Source organism: Anomaloglossus baeobatrachus, chromosome 11, assembly GCF_048569485.1.
Source record: "Anomaloglossus baeobatrachus isolate aAnoBae1 chromosome 11, aAnoBae1.hap1, whole genome shotgun sequence".
NCBI lineage: Eukaryota > Metazoa > Chordata > Amphibia > Anura > Aromobatidae > Anomaloglossus > Anomaloglossus baeobatrachus.
Window position 1 is genome coordinate 19,793,180 of NC_134363.1, and position 6,413 is coordinate 19,799,592.

The window sequence follows — 6,413 nt, forward strand, 5'->3', positions numbered from 1 at the left end:
TCTGGTGCTTTGCCCAGCTTTTACAAATTGCCCTGGTCCTTGCAGCCTTATTTTGAGAATGTTATCAGAATGAAGCCCTATAGGAATCAATGAGCATCGTGGAACATTACATCATTTGATTACATCTGAATTTTCAAGATTTCCAAGAAAAATGCTTAAGTCCTCCATTGACTTCCATTATACTTGGTACTCAAGTTGCACCCCTCTGTGCATCTAACTGCTTGTAACAAGTATTGAGCAACTGAGCATGGTAGTGCTCGCTCTTCACTAATCCTAACCCTTAACTTTTGTGGCAGTATTCTCAGCCACTAGGATCATCTCTTTAAATGGAAAATTATGAGTTGTTAATTATCTACAATTAAATTGTAATTTTATTATAGCTTTAATAACTCTTGCTTCCCCCTTTCCTTGAAATGTATTTTTGAGTCACTGTGCACATAGGTAATTGATTTTGATTCTTTTTCAATATTCAAACATGGAATAATGTAAAGATTTTACTACAATATGTGATGTCACAGTGCCTTTGCGCACCCTCCTTTTAAAATGGTATTTTACCTGTGCTTGTTAGATGTATCCGTTAAAAAGACAATCAAAGTCTATTTATTGTGGCTATGTACATGTATTGTTTCCTGGAACAACAGGAAGTTCGCCTAAAAAGGCGTAAAGGAAAATTACAATATTTTCATTATTTTATTTTTAATTCAAATTGTGGTATGTAAAAAATTTGATAAATTGATAAAAGTATTTGAAAATTACTTTTCACACAAAAATCGCATTTAAATAATAGAAAATACCAGAATATTGTCCTACACAAATTTTAATAATATATAAAGCGAGCAAATAATTAAAAGTAACTAATTTCAACAAGGAACCTAAAGATGAAAAGGATTTAAGGAAGTTATTGGCCGTTTCCTTTTCTAAGTTTGTAATTGATGTGTTGTGCACCACAATAACATGTAGGGTTCCTCCACATAAGAGATGAGAAACTTTACATTTTAAGTTCCAAAACTTTAAAACATATGTCAATTTACAATTTACTGGCTATTCTTTTTATACCCAGAGCTCAATTGTATTTTCACCTTTTCCTTTAATATATCTAATCGTAAAAAAAAAAAAACAGATTATCCATTATCTCCATCCTTTTTATACTTACTGTGAAAATATTAAATAAAAAAAAATAGACAAACAGAAATGAAATTAAAAAAAAATAGACAAACAGAAAATAATTTTAGATTTCCAGTTGTTGGTCATAAAAACAATATTAAAGCTTTTGATGATGACCAGCCTATTATCTTAAATCCTTAATAAAGTTTTTCCAAATATCTTACAGATTTTTAATATCCTTGATAATGTCTCCAAAATTATTGTCAACATTACCTCTTGAAATAAAGAAATAAGTGAGATCAAAATACCTTTTTCTCTTATATGACCTTAAAAATGTTACCAACAATCCTTTTCTAGACTGATGCCTCAACATCTTTATTTTACCATAAAAACGATTATTGCAAACTTCTGCACCGTGGCCTCCCTTCTAAGGGGTACTTTGCACACTACGACATCGCAGCTGCGATCTCGGTAGGGTCAAATCGAAAGTGACGCACATCCGGCGTCGCTGTCGATATCGGAGTGTGTAAATCGTTTTTGATACGATTAACGAGCGCAAAAGCGTCGATATCGTATCATCGGTGTAGTGTCGGTCATTTCCATAATGTCGCGGCAGCGACAGGTACGATGTTGTTCCTCGTTCCTGCGGCAGCACACATCGCTGTGTGAGAAGCTGCAGGAGCGAGAAACATCTCCTTACCTGCATATCGCGGCTCACGCCGGCTATGCAGAAGGACAGAGGTGGGCGGGATGTTTATGTCCCGCTCATCTCCGCCCCTCTGCTTCTATTGACCACCTGCCGTGTGACATCGCTGTGACGCCGCACGACCCGCCCCCTTAGGAAGGAGGCGGGTCGCCGGCCAGAGCGACGTCGCAGGGTAGGTAAGTGCATGTGAAGCTGCCGTAGCGATAATGTTCCCTACGGCAGCTATCACAAGATATCGCAGCTGCGATGGGGGCGGGGACTATCGTGCTCGGCATCGCTACCATCAGCTTGCGATGTCGTAGTGTGCAAAGTACCCCTAACAGTCTCACACCCCTACAATCTATTCTAAACTATGCTGCCCGGTTAATCCACCTGTCCCCCCACTACTTCCCGACCTCTCCTGTCTGCCAATCCCTTCACTGGCTTTCTATTGCCCAACGATTCCAATTCAAAACACTAACCATGACCTACAAAGCCACCACAACATGTCTCCTCCCTACATCTGTGACCTAGTCTCCCGGTACTTACCTACACGTAACCTCAGATCCTCACCAGATCTCCTTCTCTACTCCTCTCTCATCTCCTCTTCCCACCATTGCATCCAAGATTTCTCCCGTGCCTCCCCCACACTCTGGAATGCTCTGCCACAACACATCAGACTCTCGCCTACCTTGACAAGCTTCAAAAGGACCCTGAAGACCCACCTCTTCCGACAAGCCTACAACCTGCCGTAACCCTCAGTCTGATACCAGCTCTACCCTAACCTACTGTATCCTCACCTATCCCTTGTAGACTGTGAGCCCTCGCGGGCAGGGACCTCTATCCTTCTGTGCCTTGTATTGTTTAGGATTATTGTACTTGTCACTATTATCTATATAACTAAATGGCCCTATAATAATAAATAATAATAGTAATAATAATAGCTTTTTTTTTTACACCATTTTACAGTTTGTATTTATAAAAATTAACAGAAATAACAATTAATTAAAGTAAGAGTCCTTTTATATCCTTATATATACTCAGTGAATTATACTTATCAATATTAATGGTATTATTCAGGAAATAAAAAATTGTATCAATGTTGGTGGTCTCCGATAGTGTCTACACCAAACATATACTAGGTCCCAAATTTAAGACTTGGTAAACGAAACTGGAACTGGAGAAAAAACCCTCTGAAAATAATTTAAGATAGAGAAAGAGCAGGAAATTGAAGAGGAAATCAGAATACTACAGAATTTTATACCATAGAAGCTAAAAAACATTTTCTATTTCCAAATGTTATTTGCCACAGAAGTTACTGTAAAAAAAAAATCTTATTTATCACAATAATTCATTGTGTGTGATTGAAAAGTTTATACAAAGGACCCAATTCTATTTTGCACACAACCATTTTCTCATATTTCATACAGATATGTCAATAAATATAATTTTACTCACAAAAAAATGTGGCACTTTAACCCCTTCACGACCTTTGATGGATCTTTCCATCATGGAGCATGTTACGTTAGTCCCCGCCCCCTGCAGCGGGCAGGATACGGAGATCCGAGCACATATCAGCTGTTTTTAACAGCTGACATGTGTGCCTGCATGTTATGAGTGGAATCGCATTCCACCCATAACATTAACCCCTTACATCTCACTGCCAAAGTCTGGCAGCGAGATGTATATACACGCGGTCACGATTTTTACTTACTGCCGCCCCCACCGGAAGTCACGTGAATGATCATGTGACTTTCGGTGGTTGCTATGGTAGCAAAGGGTCATGTGATGATGCCTGCAGCTATAACGAATCACTTTCGCTTTCACTCGGCCCGGAGTCGAATGAATCAGAAGTGACCGTATCTGCTATTTACAGCTGTATAGCTGTGATCAGCAGATAGATCAGAGCGATCGGATTGCTGATCACTATAGCCCCCTAGGAAGACTAGTAAAATAAAAAAAAAAAAGTAAAAAAAGTTTTAAAAAATAAAATAAAAAAAAAAAACTAAAAGTTCAAATCACCCCCCTTTCAACCCATTGAAAATTAAAGGGTTAAAAAAAATAAATATACACATATTTGGTATCGGCGCGTTCAGAAATGCCCAATCTATAAAAAGATATGATCAATTAATCTGATCAGTAAACGGCGTAGTGGCAAAAATATTCCAAACGCCAAAATTACATTTTTTTGTCGCCGCAAGTTTTACGCAAAATGCAATAATAGGCGATCAAAATGTAGCATCTGCGCAAAAATGGTACCATTAGAAACGTCAGCTTGAGATACAAAAAATAAGCCATCACTGAGCCATAGATCCCAAAAAATGAGAACGCTACGGGTTTCGGAACATGGCGCAAAACGTAGCCACTTTTATTGGACAAGCTTGTGAATTTTTTTAACCTCTTAGATACAAGTAAACCTATACATGTTTGGTGTCTACAAACTCGCACCGACCTGAGGCATCACACCCACACATCAGTTTTACCATATAGTGAACATGGTGAATAAAACATCCCAAAAACTATTGTGCCATCACACTTTTTTTACAGTTTTTCCACACTTGGATTTTTTTTGCTGTTTTCCAGTACACCATATGGTAAAACTTATGGTTTAATTTAAAAGTACAACTCGTCCCGCAAAAAACAAGCCCTCATATGGCAAAATTTACAGGAACATAAAAGGTTAAGGCTCTCGGAAGAAGGGGAGCAAAAAGCAAAAACGCAAAAACAGAAAGTGCCCGGGGACTGAAGGGGTTAAGTCAATAAAGTGTTTTTATATTATTTATAGTGATAAAGGAAATAATAAATACAGCAATTCATGTCCATCAAATGCCAATATCAGGGGTGTAACAATAGCAGCTGCATAGGTTGGAGTGATAGAGGGGGCTGGCTGGTGCCAGAGCATGTTTCAGCTGCATGTGTATTCCCAGAGATGTCAGGTCCCTGCAACACAATACACCACAATACAAGCTGCTGACCAATCAGAGGCTGTCAGCTGACATCGGCAGGCCTGTAATTGGGAGTGCATGGCAGTGACATCATGTATTGCGCTTCACTTGCATGCCAAAGTCAGTTGCTGGTTTTAAGAGAAGACACCGCTTATGGGGGAGTGTAGGGAAGGTGAATAGAATCATTTCTTTTTTATGCATTAAAACAGCAGCAAAACAGGAGGCAAATACACGAGGATGGGGACATATATACCAGCGAATGGGAACATAATTGCCACAATGGAACAGGATGGGGAACATATATACCAGAATGGGCACAGGATGATGAACATACAGTTAGGTCCAGAAATATTTGGACAGTGACACAATTTTGGCGAGTTGGGCTCTGCATGCCACCACATTGGATTTGAAATGAAACCTCTACAACAGAATTCAAGTGCAGATTGTAACGTTTAATTTGAAAGTTTGAACAAAAATATCTGATAGAAATTGTAGGAATTGTCACATTTCTTTACAAACACTCCACATTTTAGGAGGTCAAAAGTAATTGGACAAATAAACCAAACCCAAACAAAATATTTTTATTTTCAATATTTTGTTGCGAATCCTTTGGAGGCAATCACTGCCTTAAGTCTGGAACCCATGGACATCACCAAACGCCTGGTTTCCTCCTTCTTAATGCTTTGCTAGGCCTTTACAGCCACAGCCTTCAGGTCTTGCTTGTTTGTGGGTCTTTCCGTCTTAAGTCTGGATTTGAGCAAGTGAAATGCATGCTCAATTGGGTTAAGATCTGGTGATTGACTTGGCCATTGCAGAATGTTCCACTTTTTTGCACTCATGAACTCCTGGGTAGCTTTGGCTGTATGCTTGGGGTCATTGTCCATCTGTACTATGAAGCGCCGTCCGATCAACTTTGCGGCATTTGGCTGAATCTGGGCTGAAAGTATATCCCGGTACACTTCAGAATTCATCCGGCTACTCTTGTCTGCTGTTATGTCATCAATAAACACAAGTGACCCAGTGCCATTGAAAGCCATGCATGCCCATGCCATCACGTTGCCTCCACCATGTTTTACAGAGGATGTGGTGTGCCTTGGATCATGTGCCGTTCCCTTTCTTCTCCAAACTTTTTTCTTCCCATCATTTTGGTACAGGTTGATCTTTGTCTCATCTGTCCATAGAATACTTTTCCAGAACTGAGCTGGCTTCATGAGGTGTTTTTCAGCAAATATAACTCTGGCCTGTCTATTTTTGGAATTGATGAATGGTTTTCATCTAGATGTGAACCCTTTGTATTTACTTTCATGGAGTCTTCTCTTTACTGTTGACTTAGAGACAGATACACCTACTTCACTGAGAGTGTTCTGGACTTCAGTTGATGTTGTGAACGGGTTCTTCTTCACCAAAGAGAGTATGCGGCGATCATCCACCACTCTTGTCATCCGTGGACGCCCAGGCCTTTTTGAGTTCCCAAGCTCACCAGTCAATTCCTTTTTTCTCAGAATGTACCCGACTGTTCATTTTGCTACTCCAAGCATGTCTGCTATCTCTCTGATGGATTTTTTCTTTTTTTTCAGCCTCAGGATGTTCTGCTTCACCTCAATTGAGAGTGCCTTAGACCGCATGTTGTCTGGTCACAGCAACAGCTTCCAAATGCAAAACCACACACCTGTAATCAA